At 40.0% G+C, this 25,201-nt stretch overlaps 1 protein-coding gene across 1 annotated transcript in view; it reads right to left on the reverse strand.

Annotated features, from left to right (window-relative positions):
• PROK2 (prokineticin 2) overlaps positions 1-25,201 on the reverse strand; it is a 410,257-nt gene that overhangs the window by 19,141 nt on the left and 365,915 nt on the right. The gene's annotated exons all lie outside the window — the stretch shown is intronic.

Raw genomic sequence — 25,201 nt, forward strand, 5'->3', positions numbered from 1 at the left:
AGACAGGCCTGGGGTGCAGAGAAGAGGCTGGGCTGGAGATAAAATTCTGGCCAGATATATTCCCTTTAAATTATTTTTTATTTGTCCATTTCATACAATATAGCCAGGGGTTGGCAAACTGTGATCTACTACCTGTTTTCGTAAATAATGTTTTATTGGAACACAGCTACACCACGATTTTGTGTTGTCTGTGACTGCTTTTAGACTACAAGGGAAGAGTGGAGTGCTTTTGAGAGGAAGATTGTATGGCCCACAAAGCTAAAAACATTTATTATCTGGTCCTTTATAGATTCTGCTGACTCCTGCTTTAGGTGATAAAGAAGAGGAGTCTGGAGTTTCTCTACGGGTCCTCAGGGCAAATTTCTTTCTTTTCCTTTTTCCTTTATTTTAGGGCAAATTCATTACCACCATATTGTCCTGGGCTTGTTATGGGCTGTACTTTTGATGATCTCTCTGGTTTTTCAGTTTAATTCATCTGCTTCCTGAGTTTGGGAATTTTCCCCAAGTGCTAGCTTCCTGATGGACCCCTACCATGTTCACCTTGTTAGATGTAATTTCATCTCAGTTGCCTGTTACATAGTAGGTGCTCAATATATATTTGTCGGTAGAACTTGAGGTAGAAGGGCAATAAATGTGTGTTTGGTCTGCCATCTTGAACTGGGAGCCTGAAACCTTTTCTCACGTATATAAACGAAGAGCACTTTCATTACTCTTGTACATGAAGTTCTACTTTTAAAAGTGATTCCAACTTGCTTGACAACTTACTTTTTTTGTGTATCGTCTTCGTATGACTTCTAATTATCACAGCATAATAGGTGGGCCTGATAATTTAATAGCTGTTCCCATTTTTCTTTGTGTAAATGATTTTCACTGAGATGCATTCAAAAAAAGTAAAATAGGTATTCTGCTTGTTTTTTCACCCTTCATCCTTTATCATTGTATTATTACACGGTGGCTTTTCTTGTTAATAAACCCATAATATCAGTCTGAAATATCTTTTAAAAATAATAACCATGCTTTAAATGTGACATAAGAAAAATGGAATTGCTTTTACAATTCTAAGTAAGACATCTATTTTAATCTACTTCAATGCTGATGATTTCTCTTTATTTTTAAAAATAAATCACTATGCTTCAATTTGAAAGCCAATTGTCTATGGAGGCACTAAAATTATTTGGTCTATTCAAGTGATAATGTACAATAAAGTTTACCTATTTTTAAATAGTTGAAATATTAATCCAGGAGAAAGAGTTTTCTTAAAACAATTAGTATAAAATACCTTTGAAATAATATGAGGGGTCAGGATGATCATTTGCTTCTAAAAGATTTAGGTTTTATTCATTATAATGCTGAATGTCTTTAAAATTCGTTTTTAGCTTGAAGAGGGGCCTAAGGCTAAAGCTTATATATCATGTATTTCATCAAAAGGGAGGGATCGTTATGCACATCTGTAGCATATTTGGTAACTTTCCAGAGTGAAAGAGAAAGTCTCATATAGTAAAGAGTTTTTTTTAAAGATAAAAGACAGAGCTAGGTCATTACTTCTTTATTATTCTAGATCAACATTTATTCGTTATCCCACACTAAATTTCATTTAGCAATTTGTTTTTCTCCCCTAAATGTGAATCATATTTATTTTTCTTCTGAGGGAAAGGATGTGAAATAATAAGGCATCTGGGTAGAGGAAATTTTTTTTGAATTTTATTTATTTTTTATACAGCAGTTTCTTATTACTTATCTATTTTATACATATTAGTGTATACATGTCAATCCCAATCTCCTAATTTATCCACCCCCACTTCCCTCCTTGGTGTCCATAGGTTTGTTCTCTACATCTGTGTCTCTATTTCTGCTTGCAAACTGGTTCATCTCTACCATTTTTGTAGATTCCACATATATGCGTTAATATACGATATTTGTTTTTCTCTTTCTGACTTACTTCACTCTGTAGGACAGTCTCTAGGTCCATCCACATGTCTACAAATGACTCAGTTTCATTCCTTTTTATGGCTTAGTAATATTCCATTGTATACATGTACCACATCTTCTTTATCCATTTGTCTGTTGATGGTCATTTAGGTTGCTTCCATAACCTGGCTATTGCAAATAGTGCTGCAACGAACACTGGGGTGCATGTGTCTTTTTGAATTATGGTTTCTCTGGGTATATGCCCAGGAGTGGGATTGCTGGGTCATATGGTAATTCTATTTTTAGTTTTTTAAGGAACCTCTATACTGTTCTCCATAGTGGCTGTATCAATGTACATTCCCACCAACAGTGCAAGAGGGTTCCCTTTTCTCCACACCCTCTCCAGAATTTGTTGTTTGTAGATTTTCTGATGATGTCCATTCTAACTGGTGTGAGGTGATACCTCACTGTAGTTTTGATTTGCATTTCTCTAATAATTAGTGATGTTGAGCAGCTTTTCATGTGCCTCTTGGCAATCTGTATATCTTCTTTGGAGAAATGTCTGTTGAGGTCTTCTGGCCATTATTTGATTGGGTTGTTTGTTTTTTTAATATTGAGCTGCATGAGCTGTTTATATATTTTGCAGAGTAATCCTTTGTCTGTTGATTCGTTTGCAAATATTTTCTCCATTCTGAGGGTTGTCTTTTTGTCTTCTTTATAGTTTCCTTTGCTAGGCAAAACCTTTTAACTTTCATTAGGTCCCATTTGTTTATTTTTGTTTTTATTTCCATTTCTCTAGGAGGTGGGTCAAAAAAGATCTTGCTGTGATTTATGTCAAAGAGTGTTCTTCCTATGCTTTCCTCTAAGAGTTTTATAGTGTCTGGTCTTACATTTAGGTCTTTAATCCATTTTGAGTTTATTTTTGTGTATGGTGTCAGGGAGTATTCTAAATTCATTCTTTTACATGTAACTGTCCAGTTCTCCCAGCACCACTTACTAAAGAGACTGTCTTTTCTCCATTGTATATCCTTGTCTCCTTTGTCATAGATTAGTTGACCACAGGTGTGTGGGTTTATCTCTGGGCTTTCTATCCTGTTCCATTGATCTATATTTGTTTTTCTGTGAGTACCATATTGTCTTCATTACTGTAGTTTTGTAGGATAGTCTGAAGTCAGGGAGTCTGATTCCTCCAGCTCCACTTTCCCTCAAGATTATTTGGCTATTCAGGGTCTTTTGTGTCTGCATACAAATTTTAAGATTTTTTGTTCTCGTTCTGTAAAAAATGCCATTGGTAATTTGATAGGGATTACATTGAATTTGTAGATTGCTTTGAGTAGAGCAGTCATTTTCACAATACTGATTCTTCCAATCCAAGAACATGGTATATCTCTCCATCTGTTTGTGTAATCTTTGATTTCTTTCATCAGTTTCTTATAGTTTTCTGAGTACAGGTCTTTTACCTCCTTAGGTAGGTTTCTTCCTGGGTATCTTATTCTTTTTGTTGCAGTGGTGAATGGAATTATTTCCTTAATTTCTCTTTCTGATCTTTCGTTGTTAGTGTATAGGAATGCCAGAGATTTCTGTGCATTAATTATGTATCCTGCAACTTTGCCAAATTCATTGATTAGCTCTAGTAGTTTTCTGGTGGCATTTTTAGGATTCTCTATGTATAGTATCATGTCATCTGCAAACAGTGACAGTTTTACTTCTTCTTTTCCAATTTGTATTCCTTTTATTTCTTTTCCTTCTCTGATTGCCATGGCCAGGACTTCCAAAACTATGTTGAATAATAGTGGCGAGAGCGGACACCCTTGTCTTGTTCCTGATCTTAGAGGAAATGCTTTCAGTTTTTCACCATTGAGAATGATGTTTGCTGGGGGTTTGTCATATATGGCCTTTATTATGTTGAGGTAGGTTCCCTCTATGCCCACTTTCTGGAGAGTTTTTATCATAAATGGGCGTTGAATGTTGTCAAAAGATTTTTCTGTATCTATTGAGATGATCATATGGTTTTTATTCTTCAATTTGTTAATATGGTGTATCACATCGATTGATTTGCGTATATTGAAGAACCCTTGCATCCCTGGGATAAATCCCACTTGATCATGGTGTATGATCCTTTTAATGTGTTGTTGGATTCTATTTGCTAGTATTTTGTTGAGGATTTCTGCATCTATATTCATCAGTGATATTGGTCTGTAATTTTCTTTTTTTGTAGTATCTTTGTCTGGTTTTGGTATCAGGGTGATGGTGACCTCATAGAATGAGTTTGGGAGTGTTCCTCCCTCTGCAATTTTTTGACAGAGTTTGAGAAGGATGGGTGTTAGCTCCTCTCTAAATGTTTGACAGAATTCACCTGTGAAGCCATCTGGTCCTGGACTTTTGTTTGTTGGAAGATTTTTAATCACAGTTTCAATTTCAGTGCTTGTGATTGGTCTGTTCATATTTTCTGATCCTTCCTTGTTCAGTCTTGGAAGGTTATACCTTTCTAAGAATTTGTCCATTTCTTCCAGGTTCTCCATTTTATTGGCATAGACTTGCTTGTAGTAGTCTCTTAGGATGCTTTGTATTTCTGAGGTGTCTGTTGTAACTTCTCCTTTTTCATTTCTAATTTTATTGATTTGAGTCCTATCCCTCTTTTTCTTGATGAGTCTGGCTAAACGTTTATCTATTTTGTTTATCTTCTCAAAGAACCAGCTTTTCGTTTTATTGATCTTTGCTATTGTTTTCTTTGTTTCTGTTTCATTTATTTCTGCTCTGATCTTTATGACTTCTTTCCTTCTACTAACTTTGCATTTTGTTCGTTCTTCTTTCTCTAGTTCCTTTAGGTGTAAGATTACATTGTTTATTTGAGATTTTTCTTTTTTCTTGAGGTAGGCTTGTATAGCTATAAACTTCCCTCTTAGAACTGCTTTTGCTGCATCCCATAGGTTTTGGATCGTCATGTTTTTGTTGTCATTTGTCTCTAGGTATTTTTTGATATCCTCTTTGACTTCTTCAGTGATCTCTTGGTTATTTGGTAACGTATTGTTTAGCCTCCATGTCTTTGTGTTTTTTACGTTTTTTTCCCTGTGATTTATTTCTAATTTCATAACGTTGTGGTCAGAAAAGATGCTTGATATGATTCCAATTTTCTTAAATTTACCAAGGGTCACAAAATTGATTTGTGACCCAAGATGTGATCTATCCTGGAGAATGTTCCGTGTGCACTTGAAAAGAAAATGTAATCTGCTGTTTTTGGATGGAATGTCCTATAAATATCAATTAAATCTATCTGGTCTATTGTGTCATTTCAAGCTTGTGTTTCCTTATTAATTTTCTGTCTGGATGATCTGTCCATTGGTGTAAGTGAGATGTTAAAGTCCCCCACTATTATTGTGTTACTGTCGATTTCCTCTTTGATAGCTGTTAGCGTTTGCCTTATGTATTGAGGTGCTCCTATGTTGGGTGCATATATATTTATAATTGTTACATCTTCTTCTTGAATTGATCTCTTGATCATTATGTAGTGTCCTTCCTTGTCTCTTGTAATATTCTTTATTTAAAAGTCTCTTTTATCTGATATGAGTATTGCTACTCCAGCTTTCTTTTGATTTCCATTTGCATGGAATATCTTTTTCCATCTCCTCACTTTCAGTCTATATGTGTCCCTAGGTCTGAAGTGGGTCTCTTGTAGACAGCATATATATGGGTCTTGTTTTTGTATCCATTCAGCAAGCCTGTGTCTTTTAGTTGGACATTTAATCCATTCACATTTAAGGTAATTATTGATACGTATGTTCCTCTTACCATTTTCTTAACTGTTTTGGGGTTTTTTTTGTAGGTCCTTTTCTTCTCTTGTGTTTCCCACTTAGAGAAGTTCCTTTAGCATTTGTTGTAGAGCTGGTTTGGTGGTGCTGGATTCTCTTAGCTTTTGCTTGTCTTTAAAGCTTTTGATTTCTCCGTCAAATGTGAATGAGATCCTTGCTGTGTAGAGTAATCTTGGTTGTAGATTCTGCCCTTTCATCACTTTAAATATATCGTGCCACTCCCTTCTGGCTTGTAGAGTTTCTGCTGAGAAATCAGCTGTTAACCTTATGGGAGTTCCCTTGTGTGTTATTTGTCATTTTTCCCTTGTTGCTTTTAATAATTTTTCTTCGTCTTTAATTTTTGTCAATTTGATTACTATGTGTTTTGGCATGTTTCTCCTTGGGTTTATCCTGCCTGGGACTCTCTGTGCTTCCTGGACTTGGGTGGCTATTTGCTTTCCCATATTAGGGAAGTTTTCAACTATAATCTCTTCAAATATTTTTTTGGGTCCTTTCTCTCTCTCTTCTCCTTCTGGGACCCCTATAATGTGAATGTTGTTGCACTTAATGTTGTCCCAGAAGTCTCTTAGGCTGTCTTCATTTCTTTTCATTCTTTTTTCCTTACTCTGTTCTGTGGCAGTGATTTCCACCATTCTGTCTTCCAGGTCATTTATCCATTCTTCTGCCTCAGTTATTCTGCTATTGATTCCTTCTAGCATATTTTTCATTTCAGTTATGGGATTGTTCATCTCTGTTTGTTTGTTCTTTAATTCTTCTAGGTGTTTGTTCTTTAATTTTTCTAGGTCTTTGTGAAACATTTCTTGCATATTCTCGATCTTTGCCTCCATTCTTTTTCCAAGGTCCTGGATCATCTTCACTATCCTTATTCTGAATTCTTTTTCTGGAAGGTTGCCTATCTCCACTTCATTTCCTTGTTTTTCTGGGGTTTTATCTTGTTCCTTCATCTGGTACATAGTCCTCTGCCTTTTCATTTTGTCTATCTTTCTGTGAATGTGGTTTTCATTCCACAGGCTGAAGGATTGTAGTTCTTCTTGTTTCTGCTGTCTGTCCTCTGTTAGATGAGGCTATCTAAGAGGCTTGTGCAAGCTCCCTGATGGGAGGGACTGGTGGTGGGTAGAGCTGGGTGTTGCTCTAGTGGGCAGAGCTGAGTAAAACTTTAATCCACTTGTCTGCTGATGGGTGGGGCTGGGTTCTCTCCCTGTTGGTTGTTTGGCCTGAGGCAACCCAGCACTGGGGCCTAGAGGATCTTTGGTGGGGCTAATGGTGGACTCCAGGGGGCTCATGCCAAGAAGTACTTCCCAGAAGTACTTCTGCTGCCAGTGGTCCTATCCCCGCAGTGAGCCACAGCCACCCCCTGCCTCTGCAGGAGACCCTCCAACACCAGCAGGTAGGTCTGGTTCAGTCTCCTATGGGGTCACTGCTCCTCCCCCCTGGGTCCTGATGCACACACTACTTTGTGTGTGCCCTCCAAGAGTGGAGTCTCTGTTTCCCCTAGTCCTGTCCAAGTCGTGCAGTCAAATCCCGCTAGCCTTCAAAGTCTGATTCTCTGGGAATTCCTCCTCCCGTTGCCGGACCCCCAGGTTAGGAAGCCTGACGTGGAGCTCAGAACCTTCACTCCAGTGGGTGGACTTCTGTGGTATAAGTGTTCTCCAGTTTGTGAGTCACCCACCTAGCAGTTACGGGATTTGATTTTATTGTGATTGCGCCCCTCCTACCATCTCATTGCAGCTTCTCCTTTGTCTTTGGATGTGGAGTATCTTTTCTGGTGAGTTCCAGTGTCTTCCTGTCAATAATTGTTCAGCAGTTAGTTGTGATTCCGGTGCTCTTGCAAGAGGGAGCACACGTCCTTCTACTCTGCCATCTTGAACCAATCTTAGGTAGAGGAGTTTTAGGCACAAACCAGTTTAACACAGTCTTCATTCCTAAACGTAAAGCCAGCTCTCTCTATGCTTTGCATATGGATGGCACTCAGTAATTCTCAATACATCTTCTATAATAGCCGCAGTTATCCTATGGGGCAGCTATCACAATCCCCATTTTACAGACAAGGGAAGTGAGATTTGGAGACAATAATTATGTTACACAGAATCACAGTAACTTCTAAGTAGTAGAGCTGGGTTTCAACCCAAGTTGGTTTGATGCCCAAAACTTCAATATTATAGCTTCCCTTCCCGTTTATATGCTTTACTTAAATATTGCCATAAAAAATTTAGGTACCAATAACCAGAAGAAGCAATCACTATGCTATGAATTTTCCTCAAACTCATCTTAAAACCTCTTCTCTCTCAAATAAGAGATCAAGACTTAAAAACAAAATGGCAGATAACAGGTACAATTCTGGACTTTGTGTTTAGGGGGAATTTTTCCAGAGGGTTCCCTAAAAAACAGATTCAGAAGAGCTATTATTTTTTTTAAAAAAGGAAAGAGGCAATCAACATTTCTGTTCTGCAGTTTCATTTGTCAGAGTTCTAAGACAAGACTGGTACCTCTGGTCTCACAGGTAGCCTAGCAAAGGCATCCTGCTTGTATTTTTAGGCAGAAAGGTCAGCAGAGTGAGCTTAAGGTTGGAGGCTGAGGGCTCTAACACAGCATTTGCCTGTGAGTGTTCCTTCTTAGAAAAATACTGAGCTTTATGATCAAATGATTTTGGAGACTTCTTATGGACTCACAATTCATATCAACACATTAAAGGCCCTGAAAAGTCCTGCAAGAAGACACCAGCCCAACATGGTGCAACAGAGCATTTCCAAAACATGTGGGGATAGAGCCCTTTTTCCACGTATCAGAGATAAAATTTTAGGCAAATCTAAATCCCCTATCTTGACCACATGCCAGCCTTAACAAAAAATCCACTAACTTTAGAATAAGTGTTTTGAATATGTAGACAGTCTTAGATGAGCTCATCAATCAAATACAAGGAATGTTCAGTTACTCTGATTCATCTAACTTGCTTTATAGACGAGGAAACTGAGAATCCAAAAGATTTCATCTCATAGGAAAAAGGAGACAGAGCTGGGAGTAGGGCATGCTTCTCTTGCTTCCTAGTTCAGGGTGCTTTGTGTTGTTTTATTTCGTTTTTTGACTACACATGCACCTCTTTGAGGTATGGGTACTCATCGACAAAGCAGTTATAAACACATTTTCCAAAAACAGGAGACTATGTTGTAGATATTCCTGCCCTGTAGGTTGAGTCATGGCAGTCACTGGTACTATCGTTCCTACAGTAAGAGAGATGGCCAGCAAATTGTGCATTCATGTTAAAGCACCCTGGTTCTCTATCCACTGGTGTCATTTGCCCTTCACCCAGTTTGGCAGAGTTTGGGTTTGCTAAATGTATACATAAGTATCATCAACATTTGGTCCATGAATTTGCAAAAAGGATAGCATGGGCTGGTGGGGGGAGGGTGTTTGTTGGAAAATTACTTTTGGTGAGATAAACTCTCACTTGGAGAATCCTAGGTGGTAAATTGGTAACTCACTTGTTTACTTCTGAGATGTTTTTGAGTTGATAGATGCAATTCACCATAACGAAAGTATTCCCAAGCCATAGCCAATGATCCATAGTAATGGTGCTTTTATGATCTCATTACAGCAATCTCCCCCCCATTTTCTCCTGGGTTGGGCTGTTTAACAGACCGCCATCATAACAGGTGGAGATGGAGGAGCAGACAGGGAGTGTGGTCAGATGAGTTATGGGTGCTTCAAAGCGTTTTCCTTGTACAGTGGGTGGGGCTCCAGAACCCCGCCTTGTCTGAGGGGCTCACAGTTCTCAAAGCTGATGAAAAACCCCAAATTTTATCCCAGCACCAAGTGCTTCCAGCTGTTATTTTTAAATAAATTAATTGCCAGTCTGATTTGTACATTGATCTCCGATACACTGTTTGTGTAAAAGAGATTTCAATTTTTTTTTTCTAGTGGAACAGCCAAGTTTTGATCAGAATCCTGTCAGATGAAATTCTTCCTGATTTCCTTTCTTTTATATGCAGAGAGGGCAGTGGGAACTGTGAAGGGAAAGCAGAGGCAATTTTATTCACCAGAGACCCTGCTATACGCCTGTAGGGAGAAATGGGCAGTGAGAACCAGCAACCACTGCATGTTGCTACCAGATGGTTCTTTGTGGAGCCACAGTTTCACCACTACCATGTTCAAAGCCTTAAACTGTTTCCTAAACGAAGAGCTCATCTCATTAAGTCCACACTCCTCTGAAAAGCATGGAAGATTCCCTGTGATTTGAACCCAGCCTTCCTGTTCAGTAGTCTCACCTTTGAATTCTAAGCAAGCAGGTTTCTTTCCTGGAGTCACACAAGCCAGGAGCATCCATCAGCGTCCCTGCTTCCGCCTTCACTCCTGCAGGGTGGACCCTCTCCTGTCTTGCTACTTATTCACTCTTCAAGGTCAAAGCTGTGCATGGTCTCCCTTCCAAAGGACGGCAGTCAACATTTAACTTTCTCTTCTAAAATCTGAGAGCATGTGGAGTGTAGCCCCCGACCACTTGAGAGACACGTCTACATCTGAATCAGGGCTCCTTCACCTGCTCTCTTTTACTTCATGGCTCTGAGCCTCAGCTTCCTCATCTGTAAAATGGGGATAATGATGGCTCCCTCCTCAGAGGCTTGCTATGAGAATTAAATGAAATAAGGAATACATGTGATCCATCAACTGCATCACTGTAAGAGCTCAATAAATGTAAGCTATGAGCATCCTTATACCTACCTAATAGGTAGGAAATGACTGGTAGGTAGTAACAAGAAGAACTGAAAGTATTAAGTGAGACCATGTAAAGTGTTTAGCAGATTGCGTGGCATACAGTACGCCCCCAATCTTTGTTTGTTAGCTATTATATTACAAAGATGATAACGATGCTAATGTCATAGAGTAAGAAAAAAAGGAAGTGACATATCTAAATATCTATGTGCCTAGCACAGTGCCTGGCATATATAAGAGTCTTTGAAAATGTCAGCTATTACCATTGCATATCCTTCTGTATTATTATTTACCTATTTACTAAATGTGTTTGGAATTTTTCTGTTTTCCTCCAGTGTTAGGCCTCTAGTGTTTTGGGTTTTTTTAACTTTTGAATGTATGTCCCAATTATAATGAGTCATGGAATATCAACTGGTGAGCTTGTGAAGTCAAAGAGTCTGAAATGTACAACTACCCTGCAGTACACTTTATATTTTGAATGCTATTATTTACTTTTATTAAATATCATTATACATTTATTAAAAGTTGGGGCAAATTTTGGGTTTAGTAATGTGCTGTCAAAATTTGGGGGCTCTAGTCAACAGCTCCCCTTTTCCCCTCCTGAGGCAGGGCAGATTTAACAGATACTGAATCAACTCAGAGATGTTGGCTGTGAAAGGTAAAAAGGCTTTCCGGTCTGACCTTTGAGGCCTGCTTGTTCAAGTTTTTTAACATTGATTTGTATTTAAAGAGTGTTTGCTCTGCAGTCAGACTTGATGAAGTCCAGTCCCAGCTCTGCCACTTCCGACCTGACTAGCCTTGGGAAAGATAGTGAAGTTCTCAGAGCTTCAGTCCTCTTATCAATAAAATGAAGCTAATAATAATGATACTTGCAGTAGAGGGTGGTTACGAGAAATAAACCATATGCCTGATGCACTGCAAGGACCTAATAAAACATTTGCTATTATCAGAAGAAAAGGGTAACACGCCAGCCTCAGTGTCCTGGTCTCGACAATGGACTCTGATTATTTAAGATGCTATTGTTGGGGGAAGTGGGTGAAGGGTAGTAGGGAATGCTTTGCATTATTTTTGCAATGTCTTGTGAGTCTAAAATTATTTCAAAACAAGGTGTTAAAAGAAAAAAGAAAGAAAGAAGAAAAGGAACGGAGGGAGGGAGGGAGGGAGGAAGGAAGGAAGGAAGGAAGGAAGGAAGGCGGGAAGGAATAAAGAAAAGGAACAGCCCCAGAGTACAGTTCAGCAATGCTGACCATCATCATTCCTGAGGGCGCCCGGCCTGAGAATGTGCCTGTCTGTCTCCAGTGACAGGCAGGTCTCCCTTAAACTTGGCAAAAAGCACATTCAGACCACACAAGCCACTGCCCTTGCTCTCACTCTGGATCCCTGCAGCCCTCTGCTTGAACAGGGGAGGAGAGGCTCTGGGAGCCAGAGGGCCTGAGCGCTGGTCCTTGGGCAGTGAGGGTTTACATCCTACATCAACAGATTGGCATTCTGACTTCATGACCCACACCAAGGAGACCTGGTTATCACAAGTGCCCTGCTCCCTCTCTGGAGGTGCGGATAGGTCAGGCTCTGGGTCTGCAAGGTTCAGGGAGACCTTGGACGATCATCACTGAATCAAGGTGAGGTCAACTTGTGACCTCTTTTGGGACACAGCCAGGAAGCCTTCCCCCCACAATGCCTCCCCTCCCAGTTCTGCAAATGGAGGGTTTGGGGCTTTTCCAGTTCTGGTTTTAATCACTCCCGATACAGCACAGTGCGGTCCAATAGAGCTTTCCCCAATGATGGAAATATCCCATATCGATGCAGTCCAGGACAGTACGACTAGTCACATATGCTTACAGAGCACTTGAAATGTGGCTGGTGCAACTGAGGAATGAAATTTTCAATTTAACTTAAATTTAAATAGCCACACGTGGCTAGTGACTACTGCATCATATGATACAGACACAAATTAAAATTTTTCTACACTGCTGTGAAGATGTTTGAAACATAAGGCTGGACAAGAATTCAAAAAATGTACCAATATCTCTACCCATATCCTTTTTGAGCAAAATGTCTTAAGCTACGAGAGCCTGATGGTAGGAGAAAAATACACAGCCCACAAATACCATGGATGACCCACTTCTATGGAAGATATGTCTGTCAGGAAAAGATATGAACCAGCTCTGATAAAAGTGATAATAGCAAATATTAAAATAAGCGCTTACTAGATGCCAGAGATTGTGCTAAGTGTTTAGTATGTATTACCTTCTGTAATCCTCCCAACATCCCCAAACAGTTATTATTAGACCAACATCTAACATCTCTTGAGCGCCCCTCACGTGTCATGCGTGATTCTAAAGCCTTACTTGCTTTGTCTCATTTAATCCTCCCAACCCTGTGAGCTAAGGAGTAATATTACCCCACTTGTAAGCCCTGTGGCTTTGTGCAAGTTTCTTAACCTCAGAAAAATGGAAACATAGAATCTAAACATAAAAGTATAAAATATATATGTACATTAAAAAATACTAATAAACCAAGGGCCTGTGTGGCCATCATTCAGCGTCAGCATTTGAACACCGCATGTGCTTCTGAAGCCCCTGTGTGTCCCTCCCCAAATACACACCCTGATTTTTTCGTTAACCACTTCCTAGCTTGTGTTTTGTAGTTCTGCCAGTGATGTACAGATCCCTAAACAAACACGGGCTCTTCTTCCACTTCATTTCACAAGCATCTCTCAGTCCTTATTCAGTTCCAGGTTCTACAGAACTTGACTTCTGAATTCCTCAGGAAGCTTTAAGTTGCAAGTACTAATGAAACCCCATTCATGCTGGCTTAAGCAAAGAGAAAGATTTTATGTACTCTAGAAAGTGGAAGGACCAGGGGTGGGTCTAGGCTGGTCTTCATCATGTTTTGGGTTGAGTTGGTCTCCTCTGTTGGGCTCTCTTGAACGAGGTGGCCCCTGCAGCTCCAGGCTGACACCGTCTCTGTTTCTCATTTACCGAAAGCAGGGGCTAAACCTTCCTCTCCAATAATTCCAACAGAGATCCCAGGATTGAGTCTCGGTGGACCATTCTGGGTTAGGTGTTCAGCTCTGAACCCATCACTATAGCCACAGGGACGGACTGCATTGTTGCACAGGCTTGTGATATGGGGGTGGTGGGGCGATGATGGTACACGTGTGAGGGTAGTCCCACCAGACCACTTGAACTTAAGGTGAGAAACAGGTGGTTCTCCTAAGGAAGATAAAGGTGATGGTAACAAAGGAAGAGAGGATGGATATGCACAGGTAAAGGCAAGAGATGGGTGCCCCACTTCTGAGCCAAGAGGAATACTTTGTACACATCTCAGCTACTGATGAGCTATACGCACCTTCCCCAGACACAGGAAGCAACGTAACTGCTCCTATGAGAACCTTCTCAACCTCTTGGGAAAACAGATGCTATCTCCAAAATTATTCTGTTTCTAAAGGAAGACATTACCAAAGTCTTTATCTTTGGCTTTTCATTTTTATAGACCATACTCTTTGACTCAAAAATGTACTTTATACGTTTAAATTGGATAGAATGTCTCTAACTTCCTACTTGATGACTACATATATTCTCTCTATACCAGAATGAGGTAAATGAAAAAGAAATTGGTGGGTGCTATTTCAGAGACGGATGGTACAGAGATCAGCAGAAAAAGCTAGAAACAAACACAAAGCAACCCATGATTACTCATAATAAAGATAACCACCAAACAATGAGACTTTATGGGGCTAAAATTATGAAATATTTATAGACTAGTTCATTTTGTTTGCCACTGCAAACTAGTTTTCATTTTTCACATTTTTCTCTTTGCTTCTCTTAGAAGCCATGGAAATAGCCCCCTCCGTTTCTTTCTTCTCTGCAAATGGATTCACCTTAGCATTTGCTGACCTTTTCTTGACATATTCCCTTTGACTGTGGCCAGTTGTAAAAGAATGCAAAGAACCTGATCATGAATGCTTCCAGAAGATAACGATGTCCAGCCTGACCTTGAATCAATGATGGCAAATCACTTTGCAGAATTTTAAAATACATATATCAACGACGGCAAATCACTTTGCAGAATTTTAAAATACATACATCAACGACGATTCTTCTACCTTAGAATAATTATATTCCTCAACAAGACTTTGGAAAGAAAAACAGTATGCTTCATTCTATAGACCTATTTACCTAAAATTTGCAAGCAAATCCCACTTTTGTAAACTGAATCACTGGTTAAGGTCCAGGGTAACTCAGAAATTTTTTCAGTGAATCATGGAATAATTCTAATTTTAAAAGAGAAAAATACTTCTGAGCTATCTTGCACAAGCTTACTACATAAGATATCTTACATGACTTATCTTACATAAGTTTCTCCATTTGTAGATGTGGAAACTGAGATATACAGTGAGAAATGACTTACCTAAAGTACACTTAGAGCGAGTTTCTTCTGTGATTTGCACATATATATGTACACATATACGTGTGTATATATACATGTGTGTATATCTGTATAGATTACATATGTATGTATATGTATGTATATATTGATATGTACATATGTATGTGTGTGTATATATGTGTGTGTGTGTGTGTGTGTGTGTATGTAATTGCAGATTTTGTTTTCAATGTTTACTTAAAAGAAGGTCGGTCTACAGGACCAAAAGAAGATTATTTTCTTCACCACTCTCTTGTAGTTTGGATATAATTTATCATTAATTATAAACTTGGTAGATAATTAAGATAAAACTTATACATTTAAAAATGGCTTTTTGAACAAAAAAGGTCACATCACCAGTGCTTTGCAACCAGGGGCGATTTTGCCCCGCAGGAGATATTTAGCAATGTCTGGAGATATTTTTGTTGCCAGAACTTGGGGGAGGGGGTGCACCTGGCCTCTAGTTGGTAGAGGTCAGGGATGCTGGTAAACGTCTTACAACAGGACTTCCCTGGTGGCACAATGGTTGAGAATGCACCTGCCAATGCAGGGGACATGGGTTCGAGCCCTGGTCCTGGAAGATCCCACATGCCCTGAAGCAACTAAGCCCGTGCGCCACAACTACTGAGCCTGCGCTCTAGAGCCCGCAAGCCACAACTACTGAGCCCGCGTGCCACAACTACTGAAGCCCACGCGCCTAGAGCCCGTGCTCCGCAACAAGAGAAGCCACCGCCATGAGAAGCCCACGCACCGCAACGAAGAGTAGCCCCCACTCGCCGCAGCTAGAGAAAGCCCGCACGCAGCAACGAAGACCCAACGCAGCCAAAAATAAATAAATAAATTTATATACATATAAAAAAAAGTCCTACAACACACAAGACAGCCCCCGCAGCAAAGAATGATCCAGCCCCAAACGTGAATAATGCCGAGGTTGAGAAACCCTGATTTAAATGAACCCATTACTGCAGGTAAAGACTTCCGCAAAGATAATAAACCCTGTTTTTTTACTTATTTTGTTGGCGCCATGTCCAAGTGTCATAGGAACCCTGTATCTGTTTGAGAAGACTTTTGACCCCCTTTTGTACTTATTCTCTGTTTCTTCCTTCCTGTGAAATTGCACTTCACCTCTCTGAGGTCAACTCTCCACCAAGGCTTGAAAGCTGCTTAGGACTAAATTCAGCTGCATATAACAGAAAAATCCAACTTCCTCCGGCTTCACCAATGGGGGTCTTGTTCTCCTCACTTAAAAGAAGTGTGGAGATGGCTGTCCAGGGCTGGTGGGCTGGATCCATGATGCCATCAGAGACGGGGGCTTCCTCCCCCCTTCCGCTCAGTTATCCTTAGCACTGTGGTCCTCATGCATGTCCCCGCATGGTGGCAGGATGGCTGCTCCACCAACAGCCCGGGGAGAGGCGGGGAGAGCCAAGGGTAAAGACTGCCTACAGGTCGAGAATGTCCGCCTCTGGTAACCAGCCCAACTAGGTACTCATCCGTTAGTCTCTAATATAGCACTCTGTTCATTTCCTATGCAGCACTTATCATGTTTGACAACAATTTTTATCTGGTTTCCTGCTCTCGGTCTGTCTCTGCTCCCCACTAGATGATACACTTTGTAAGGACAAGGTAGCCGCCTTGCTGAGGCTCTGCCCACCCACCCTGGCATCACTTGTACCGTTTCGGTGCTCTCCTCCCTTTGCTGTGAACGGTGGAGCTGCTCTCAGGCTCCTGGAAGGGAGTTCTTCTACCTGTGCACGGAGCCAGGAGTGCCGGAATGTCTCCTCCCCCGTGGGGTGACCTGGAGCCAATGACCTGCTAACACAGGACTATGGAAGCCCAGCTCCCTTACCTTGAGTCAGGAAAAACTCAGAGGTGTCCTTCATACTCCAGAGCACCCTGCAGGGGCAGGTTGAGGCGGGGCTTTGCCTGACGGCACCACCTGGCTTGCCTCCTTCCTTTCATTGCTCTAGCCCCACACACCCCTCCCTTCCTCACCCCTCTCTCCTGGGAACACTGTCTTAGGAAGTCATTTCCACAAGGCTTTTGGTCTCAGAGTCCCCTTCTGGGGAACAAACCATGTCGCTTTTATTCACCTGGCACCGAGAACAGTGCCTGACATACAGTGGGTACTTGACAACCTCTGCAGGACTGGTTAAAAAAATACAGCATTGGGCTTCCGTGGTGGCGCAGTGGTTGAGAATCTGCCTGCCGATGCAGGGGACACGGGTTCGAGCCCTGGTCTGGGAAGATCCCACATGCCGTGGAGCAACTGGGCCCGTGAGCCACAACTACTGAGCCTGCGCGTCTGGAGCCTGTGCTCCGCAACAAGAGAGGCCGCGACAGTGAGAGGCCCGTGCACCGCGATGAAGAGTGGCCCGCGCTTGCCGCAACTAAAGAAAGCCCTCGCACAGAAACGAAGACCCAACACAGCCATAAATAAATAAATAAATAAATTAATTAATTAATTAAAAAAAATACAGCATTAAACTTGATCAAGCCACCAGTCCTAGAGAAAAGACACATTTGAATTCAGTCAAGTTCATATGAGTCAGTAACAATTAGCATCTCATCTCTGTGGAGGTTTGATTCTGTGGAGTGAAACAAATGTAAAATAATGACCAAAGTTGGTTATCACAATTCTCACTTAAATTTGAGGGCATGGATCAATATACTATGAGAAAGACGAAGTTTTTAAAATGTGTATCATTCTTCCGTTAGTTTAAGTTCCCACTCAGAAGTCCGGAAGTCTCACCCTGACGAGATGCCACAAAACTCTCTTTTTTGTAAGCAGGCTGGCTGCACCGGTATCACAGAGCAAAGCTCCAGGGAAGGTTGACTGAAGTTACTACACATGAGAGCTGGGGGTCAGGGAAGAAGGATGAATCCCTACGGGGCGCCTTCATTCCCTGTGCAGAGCTCTCAGGGCCTCAGGGCTCATGGGGTCTGCTCACGTACATAAGCCCTGGTGTGGGTGGACCTGCCCCTGGCCTGCTGTCTGCCCTTCATCGTTCTGGGTACTCATCCGTGGTGATGCTGCTTCAGGTCATGGTGCCTGCCTCCTCCACCAAATCTCCTTGAAGCCACAGAAAGCCCTCCCTCAGAAGCACAGGCTTAAAGAAGGGAGCCCAGCACTGGCTAAGTACTGTGTCTGAATTTCAGTTAATCTCTTACCTCACATTTACATTATTTCCCCTTAGGGCCAAGTAAATATTTTCCTGCCACAAGCCATTCTTGGCTTTGGAGTTGAACTCCCTACATTCAAATCCCAGCTCTGCCACATTCAAGCTCTGTGATCCAGGGCAATTCACTCAATCCTTTTTGGTTGCACTTTCCTGTTTATAGACTGTGGGGCATTTGAAGGCCAGGTCTTGGTCTTTTTTGACCATTACTATATTCCCAGTGACTAGACAGTGCCTCGATTACAGCTAGTGCTCAATATTTTCTGATTAAGTGAGTGAGGATGTTGGTGAAGGTTGAAAGAAACCGCGAATGTAAAGAACTTAACATAGTGTCTGGCGCAAAATAATCTCTCAATAAATTATAGTTACAAATATATATATACTTTCACTTTTTTTTTTTTTTTTTTACATCTGGAAACTTAATTTCTAAGCACAATGCAACATGTTAGAATTAATCCTCTTGATTAATAGGGCATCTCCATATTTTCTGACAGCAGTAGTACATGTGGTAAACATAGATGGTTGTCCAATTAGCCTCTATTCCCTCTTACGTTTCTTCCTAACAGAAGCCACATTCCGGTCAAGTATTCACCATCCTACATGTCCCCTGACTTAGGGGAATGTAACCCAAGACTAGGCTCTGAGAGTGAATCCTGAGCCATTTGAGCCAATCACATGCCATCCATCCCGGTATCTTTGAACTACTGATGGTTCCACCCCTTCCTCTAATGTCAGATAATATATTTCCTTATTGTTTAAGTCATTTAGGATGGACTTCTTGCTACCCTGAAGCCAGAAACATCCTACCTAATGGACTACAAAATTATTTAGGAGGTGATACTAAAAGTGCCTTCTTCAAATAATAATGGTAACAGTGGCAACGATTACTCACCACTGTGTGTCAAACCTTGTACCAATACCTTTAATTATTCTACTTATTTACTCTTCTTAACAATCTTATGAGGTAGAGAGTATTATTAACCTCATTTCTCAGATGAGGAAACCGATGTCCAGGTACATGTCAAAGTTACACACACACACAACACTCCAAAACAGGTCAATGGGAGAGCTGGGATTTAAACACAGGCAGTCTGGCTCTGGAGCCAACATTATGCCTAGCCATAAAACCTAACCATTAAACTATATAGTATTTACTGCTATGAAGGTTCACAATGAAGAGAAAAAAACCAGAATGGAACATGCTTCAGTTTTTAAAAAGAAATATATATATATACTAAATCTTTCTTAGGAAATATTTGAACACTAGCACAATTTTATTGCTGGTGTACCCTGTTTCATAAAATCATCCCCTTTTGAAAACATGTATTCATTTACTCAATCATTCATCAAATATTTATTGGACCCTTTTGTGTCAGCCATGTGCCCGGTGCTGGAGAGACAATAGTGAATAACTTCCTGTCTAGTGGGAAAGATAGACAAACAGCAATCACCATGCTGCGTGACAAGCACTTTCATAGGGGAAAACACAGTGCCCGCCCCATGGGAGAATCTAAATGTGGTGCCAGTGTATAATGACTGGATGGCCAGACAAGAGGAGCCTCCAAAGAAAGCTGAGAAAGCATGATCAGAGACGTCCCCAGGGCAGGAGAGCTTTCTAAGGAAAGGGGGAACAGTGTCACAGGCTGCAGAGCAGTCAACTCAGAAAATGAGCATGAAGTGTTCAATGGATTTAAAAACAAGGTTTTTTGGTGTCCCTGTGGAGAGCCGTGTCCATGGAGCAGGTTGGGTTTGGGGTGTGTAGAAGCAACCTGTGGGTAAAGCACCAATCTCTTCTGCAGGGGTTACTTACAATTCAGAAAGTCACTGTGATTAGTGATGATGCAAAGATAAAGAAATTATAGGGCAAAGGAGAGTTCCAGTGGGTTTTACTCTGCTTTACGTTTCTTTACAGGATCTTTTGCGAACTTGAAATGATGTAATTTGTGTGCTTATTTGTCATCTGTCTCCACTCCAGAATGGATGCACCATGAAGGCTGAAACTTTGTCTTGTTCATTCCTGCATTTTCAGAGCTTGGCACAAAGTTGCCATTCAAAAAATATTGGTTGAATAAAGGGTTGAAAGAATCTGATGAAAATATGTAAAGGAAAAATAATAAAATAGAAATAGTACATTGGGCTGTAGGGACAGGAGTCCAGACTATTTACGAAATAATTATAGATGAGGGTTCAAATACGAAGCAAGTTGTGAGGATGACTATAAGACATCTCCTGTGGTCAGCCTCCCAGACTTGTAATTTAAATGGAAATCAACAATGCTCAGAGACTGTGACGCATTGCAAAAAGACTTTTCTAATCTACAGCTCTCCTATAGACTTTTATGAAGAAATTTTATTACCAATGAGATCCTACACTGCAAAGTAATCAGCTTAGGGAAAAAAATAAATAGATGTATGTGTGTGTTTGTGTGTATGTATGAGTACATATATTTTTTCTTCATGGTTTTAATCAAGTAAGAGAGAGAAGTATGTCTAACTTTGAAGCTTGTATATCAGAAGCTTGCATTTTTACTGAAGATACTATCATATATAATATACAACATCTATGCCAAAGACATGTTTGGCTTCATTGTAGGAAGAAAGACCTACTTTCTACTGAATCATTTTTAGGGGAGATAAACATTGAAATGGCAATCCCAAGAAAAGCACTTTCCTTTGCCTAATTTGCTTGTATCTCTGCTTTCTACAGCTTTCTTTATGTTAGATGTTTTAGCAGAAATCAATTAATTATACAATAATTTTAAATGAAATATTTCATAATTTTACCAGGCCCAATTCTACCAGTGATTCGGTATGGTAGATATGCATTCAATTTAGATATTGAATCCTGGTTTCCAAACCCTGTGATTACAGTGATAAGGATGGAGTGCAGAGAAGTGGGATAAAGAATGTCTTTCAAATATTATGGACATTATTCTTCATGACTACAGAAGAAATTAAGAAGGAAAGAGTTCCACTTAAAATATCTTTACAGTATAAGTAAAAAGCAGAACTCATAAAGTCAGAATGATTTGGGGAAATTCATTTGTCCTTGAATAGATTTTACAAGTGTGAAATGGCTGGTAATATTCCAGATTGCCCTAGCTGGTTAATCAGTCTGTTCAGGGTAACTTACGTTGAAGAAACAAATATACCCTCAAATCTCAGTGGCTTTCAATCAGAAAAGCTTAATTCTAATTCTCATTATACACCTATCTCAGAACAGGCTTGAGAGAATTCTATCTCCAGGATGGCAGAGTAGGTTCCTAATTGACCGCTCTTCCCACAGATAACAAGGCTGAAGCCTGAACAAGATACATAAAAAAGCAACTACGTGGAGAGTGAGCAAAGCAGGCAGATTTTGAAAGGAGTCAGAATTTGGAAGAGGCACCATCAGAGCACGAGTTTCCCCTTTTCATGGCTTCATCTGACAACAGGCTGCAGTCACAGCACAGGTGGCCTAAATTTAGCTTCACTAGAAAATCTGTTGTCTTTCTGGCCTGAAGAACCAAAGGTTCTGGTGCTGGAGAGTGAGGAGGGAATCCCAGAAAAGAGAGAGCCAGAGCAAAGGAGCCTCAAATTCTCTGCATAAACTTTGCCCAAGTCTCTGAGCTCTGAACAATGTATGCATGGGGCAGACTCAAAATAGCTTGGAGGACGGCTAAGAGAAGAAAATTGAAATCTGAGCTTCCGTCCTTCACAGGCAACACAGAGTTCAGAGTCTGAGTCTGTCCAAGTTCACTGCCTGCTAAAACAAAATCATCAACACTCTTTGTAAGAATATGAGAGAATCAAGAGCTTCCACAACATAACCAGAAAGAAGGCAGGAAAGAGAAAAAGAGGAACAGAAGGCAGAGGGGAAAACAGAAAAAAAATAATAAGATGCTATAACTAAATGAAATCATGTGGATAACTACATTAAATATTAATGGATAAACAGTCCCTTCAGATGGCAGAGATGATCACATCTGGTTCTGGCTCGTCACTCTGTAACCTAAGCTACAGGAAGACCTTTCTAAAATGCAGCTTCTATGATGGCAGAAAGAAAAGAGCAATGGGGAAAGTACATGATGACTCAGAGATTCTGCTCAGAAGTAACAGCCATCATTTTCACCAGCATTTTATTGGCTAAGGCAAGCCACAGGACCATGCTTGGCTTCAATGGGGCAGGAAACTGTAATTCACTCACACAGAGGGGAAGCTGATATGTTAAAATAAATAATAAAATCTACTCATGAAGACATGTTTACTATTATGAAAGAGTAAGTATCTTAGGGTCAATGACTCCTACATAATGGAAATGTTCTTAGAAAATATAAACTCTCCTGACAAATCCAATATTATCTATGTGACCACAGATAACTCAGTAGCCAACCTTCTGCTTGATCTATACCCCTTTCTCAGAGATTCTTTCTCTTGCTAAGTGGACTACACAAAACCAGTAATTATACACAGAGAGAAGGGTTTGCAATTTTGGTATAAAATTTTGTACTATAAAAATTGATTCTGATGTAGCCATATGTCATTTATAGTTATTTGATAATGCCTTTTTCTTTTCAAACATGAAAGGATATAATCCAGTACATATTTTATGTATACAGGTACCTTTCATGGACTAATTTATCTACATGTCTTATTCCTGATAGGAAATCTACATCACATAGCCTTAGTTCCTTGATTTACCTTTAAAAATTGCATAAGCATATCTCTACTAATTTCATTTTGCAAACTTGTCTTTTTATATAGTGAAATATCTAAATATAAGTTCAGAGCCTCATATATTTTAAGAATTTTTGCCTTCTTTTGTCACATAATTTAGAACTATGCCGTATAATCTTATCTCATACAATTCAAAACAGTAATACAAGATACATAGACAAAGGCTCTCCTGCAGTTTTAAACACCATTTAGCAAGTTTTATAGTTGAAGGGTTTGCAGACCTAACTATCACTTTCTTATAATGGTGAGTATATGAATATTTTTTATAAACCAAAGATGCTTCTATAGCCAGGCACAGCCTGAACCTTTCAAAAGCCAATTTTAAGCCCCTTGCTCTTAATCCTGTTCTAGTATTTTAGGGAAGCGGTAGAGTACAGTAAATTCTCAATTCTTTAGACTCACAGAGAGAAATGTACAGCAAAGAAAGTACCTCAGTCATTCCAAGTTGGCTTTGGTTTTCATTTTTATACTTAGAAAGTGCTGTGAAATTAAAAAAAAATTTTATGGGGGTTTCCCTGGTGGCGCAGTGGTTGAGAATCTGCCTGCCAATGCAGGGGACACGGGTTCGAGCCCTGGTCTGGGAAGATCCCACATGCCACGGAGCAACTAGGCCCGTGAGCCACAATTACTGAGCCTGCGTGTCTGGAGCCTGTGCTCCACAACAAGAGAGGCCGCGATAGTGAGAGGCCCGCGCACCGCGATGAAGAGTGGCCCCCACTTGCCGCAACTAGAGAAAGCCCTCGCACAGAAATGAAGACCCAACACAGCCATAAAATAAAAATAATAAATAAATAAATAAGCAAATATGGTTAAGAAAAATACATTAAAAAAATTTTTATTACATTATCCAGTATACTATATTCATTTACTTTCATATTTTGTGTCACTGGGGACTAGATAAGTTGTATCAGATAGCAACATTTTCTTTTTTTTTTAATATCTATTTATTTATTTATTTGGCTATGCTGTGTTTCAGTTGTGGCATGTGGGATCTTTTAGTTGTGACATGTGGGATCTAGTTCCCTGACCAGGGATTGAGCCCAGGCCCCCTACATTGGGAGCACGGAGTCTTAAACGCTGGATCACCAGAGAAGTCCTCCAACATTTTCTTTAGATCATGTCATCATCACCTAAATTATGCTTAGAAAAAAAGAGACACTAACAACACTTCTTAGCATGGCCTTTTTTATAATGTGTTAGCCTGCAGTCTTGGACTATCAGTTGAAAATTATAGCACAGGACGACAAAGTAGATCAGTTGATAAATGAACCTGACCATCTTTTGCAAAGTTAAAAGCACCATATCAATTTAAAGTGTTGTTATTGCCAATAATTAAGGAGACCAGTAGGCATAGAGGGAACTTTCCTCAACATAATAAAGGCCATATATGACAAACCCACAGCCAATATTGTCCTCAATGGTGAAAAACTGAAACCATTTCCACTATGATCAGGAACAAGACAAGGTTGCCCACTCTCACCACTATTATTCAACATAGTTTTGGAAGTGTTAGCCACAGCAATCAGAGAAGAAAAAGAAATAAAAGGAATCCAAATCGGAAAAGAAGAAGTAAAGATGTCACTGTTTGCAGATGACATGATACTATACATAGAGAATCCTAAAGATGCTACCAGAAAACTACTAGAGCTAATCAATGAATCTGGTAAAGTAGCAGGATACAAAATCAATGCACAGAAATCTCTTGCATTTCTATACACTAATGATGAAAAATCTGAAAGTGAAATTAAGAAAACACTCCCATTTACCATTGCAACAAAAAGAATAAAATATCCAGGAATAAACCTACCTAAGGAGACAAAAGACCTGTATGCAGAAAATTATAGGACACTGATGAAAGAAATTAAAGATGATACAAACAGATGGAGGGATATACCATGTTCTTGGATTGGAAGAATCAACATTGTGAAAATGACTCTACTACCCAAAGCAATCTACAGATTCAATGCAATCCCTATCAAACTACCACTGGCATTTTTCACAGAACTAGAACAAAAAATTTCACAATTTGTATGGAAACACAAAAGACCCCGAATAGCCAAAGCAATCTTGAGAATGAAAAATGGAGCTGGAGGAATCAGGCTCCCTGACTTCAGACTATATTACAAAGCTACAGTAATCAAGACAGTTTGGTACTGGCACAAAAACAGAAATATAGATCAATGGAACAGGATAGAAAGCCCAGAGATAAACCCATGCACATATGGTCACCTTATCTTTGATAAAGGAGGCAAGCATATACAGTGGAGAAAAGACAGCCTCTTCAATAAGTGGTGCTGGGAAAATTGGACAGATACATGTAAAAGTATGAAATTAGAACACTCCCTGACACCATACACAAAAATAAACTCAAAATGGATTAAAGACCTAAGTGTAAGGCCAGACACTATCAAACTCTTAGAGGAAAACATAGGCAAAACACTCTATGACGTAAATCACAGCA

The sequence above is a fragment of the Eubalaena glacialis genome, chromosome 7 (assembly GCF_028564815.1).
Source record: "Eubalaena glacialis isolate mEubGla1 chromosome 7, mEubGla1.1.hap2.+ XY, whole genome shotgun sequence".
Lineage (NCBI taxonomy): Eukaryota > Metazoa > Chordata > Mammalia > Artiodactyla > Balaenidae > Eubalaena > Eubalaena glacialis.